General features: G+C 45.1%; 1 protein-coding gene across 1 annotated transcript in view; it reads left to right on the forward strand.

The window, feature by feature from the left end:
- The window catches only part of EXOC4 (exocyst complex component 4), a 431,485-nt gene that overhangs the window by 121,785 nt on the left and 307,098 nt on the right, over window positions 1-2,602 (forward strand). The gene's annotated exons all lie outside the window — the stretch shown is intronic.

Raw genomic sequence — 2,602 nt, forward strand, 5'->3', positions numbered from 1 at the left:
GAAGTCTTCTGCACTGCCTTCTCCCCCTCTCACAGGATGAGCTGTCTATGTAATCTTCTGTTATTAGAAGGTTAACTGTTGCCTGGAGGATTTCAGAGGTGCCTCCTGCCCCTGTCAACCCATGGTTATTCCCCCCCCCCCTTTTTTTTTTTTGCTCCCATGGCTGTTTGGGTTGAGAATTACATTCTTTGAATTTACTCTGACTTGTATATTGGAGCAAAATAGGGCTGTGGCCTGGTTTCGGCTCACCTTTTCATATTGTTTCTGTTCTTGGGTGTACTTGGACCATTTAAGTTTGAGGAATAAGGATGCTGTGTTTCACCTGCAGCAGTTTAAGGCTGTATATTAGTTTGTCAGCAGAGAGTGAAGGTGGGTATAATTGTTTAAAGTGAAGGTGTGTAACCTCATAGGAACAGCATGTCTCTTACCACTCATGGTCTTGTCACAGAGTCATTGCTGGCACCTCAGTGACAGCAGCACTTACTGGGATCTCTTATTTGGTTATCTGTCTTCTGTCAGCTGTCACTATATCTATGGAAATCTCCATTGAAATGAAATTTCTCAGTCTACTGAGGGATGTACATGTCTGATGGAGTGTTATTCTTGTCTCCTCTCCCATCTTCAGTGCTTTTTGTGCCACGCTGCAAGGCTCTTTTTCTTGCCTTTCCATTAGCTCCGTCCAAATCAGAGGAGCCTTCCACTTGTCATCAGAATATCTGCATTTAATTCCTCACTTCAGAAGTCTCTTAGGGCAGAGCTCCACCTCATGTTTTACTCACAGATGGATGCAGGTGTTTGTGCCGTGTCCTGTGATAGCTGGCTGTAAGCTCATTTTATAAATACTAGGTACTTTTGCTAGTTGTGTGTTCTAGCAATAGACGGAAGAATGAGGACTCTCAATTGTGTCCTGCTGTGTGGAAATCAGTAGCTAACATTTGGAAGAGACTTTGAATCGTTGTTCCCCTATCTTTAAAATGGGTGTAATTTAAACGAAAAAAAAGAAAAAAAAGTCACGATGTATTTAGTTTCATGTTGGCTTATAAAAAAAAAAAAACTTCAGATGAGAGGTACTTTGGGAATTCAGATAGTTCATGCCATTATAAACCTGTCTGTCTTCCCTTCCAAAAGGTAGCCAAGTGCACGTTCGGGTTGCCATCTCCCTACAGATCAGATTTGCAAGATGGAAATCGGGCATTGGTGGGAAGGGAGTGAATTGTACAAGCAGATATTGAACGCCCAATACGTTAGTCTCAGGCTTGGCTGTAATTATGTGTAATTCTATGTAAAACAAAAATATTTTGAAAGCTTTGCTGTGGGAGGATCAGCATGGGGAAAGGAGTTACAAGAGTAGAGGAGTTAAGTGTAAATAGGAACGTGGGAGAAGAGCAGATCAAGGAAACAGCAGAGGAGGGGAAACAGGGGAGAGAAACTGGACGGCTGTGGGAAAGAAGTGAATGTGGTGAGATCCTGCAGCAAAAGCCAGTGCAGGGCTCTGAGGAATAATCTGAGTCACTGTCTCAAGGAGGAGACTGAGGTTTACTGCTGTGGTTTGCCTTGACCTGAAGCTTCTGGTTTTGATGCGTGGAGAAGACCTCTGGGCCACGGCGATAATGTTACGCTTAATATCTCATTAGGGGCAAAAGGGAGCACATCATAAATACGGAGCCAAGAATTTACTGTTCGTTTAATTAAAGTCTTAAGTGTTTGTTGTATTTTGATAGATTGTTATTAGTTCAGTTGCAATAATACTAACACTCCCAGTCCAAATTAAAGCAGAAAAGCCTCATTAATAGTAATAACCTTAACACTGTTGCACAGGAAAGCTGACAAATGCTTGCCCCTTTTATCTGGTGTGATGCTCGTGTTTCCAGTGTCCCTCTGGGCGGCAGTAAGGCTGATTCCGTCTTCCTTAGTAGAAGGGTTGAGGAGGGGGCGAGGCGTGTTACAGCAAATCATCAACGTCTTGAGGTCTTCACCTTGAGGAGTTTGATGTTCGTGAAAGATGTCTTCCCTCTAAGTCTTGTATCCACTTTGGCTATTTGAAGATGCTTTGTCCCCACTGCCTGCTCCATTCTCCCTGGTCCCCAGCGCCAGTGGCAGAGCTGCCCAGCGCCCAGCCCGGGCACACAAAGGGCTGGTGTTTGTTGGGCAGTGCCTGCCCGGGGCGGCAGCCCTTGGCCATGCGGGGTGTCCCCAGCGCTGAGCTCAGGCAGGTCGGGCACGAGGCCCTTGGCCACGGGACACTTGTGATCACAGGGACACCCAGCTGAAGGGACGGCAAGCCCAGAGATGTCCTGAGTCCTTGTGGTGTCAGGTCAGTGCCCCAGTCTGTGGCCTTTTACTATCTGTCGCAGTTTAGCCCCAGTCAGCAGCCAAGCACCACCCAGCCGCTCACTCACCCTCCCCCCTGTGGGATGGAGGAGAGAATCAGAAGAGTTAAAAGTAGGAAAACTCATGGGTTGCAATAAGAACAGTTTAATGATTGAAATAAAATATAATAATAATAAATAATAATAATAATGTAATGAAAAGGAAAACAACAAAAAGAGAGAAAGAAGCAAAACCCAGGAAAAACAAGTGATGCAATTGCTCACCACCTTCT

This window comes from Aptenodytes forsteri, unplaced genomic scaffold, assembly GCF_000699145.1.
Source record: "Aptenodytes forsteri isolate BGI_AS27 unplaced genomic scaffold, ASM69914v1 Scaffold173, whole genome shotgun sequence".
In the NCBI taxonomy this organism is placed as follows: domain Eukaryota; kingdom Metazoa; phylum Chordata; class Aves; order Sphenisciformes; family Spheniscidae; genus Aptenodytes; species Aptenodytes forsteri.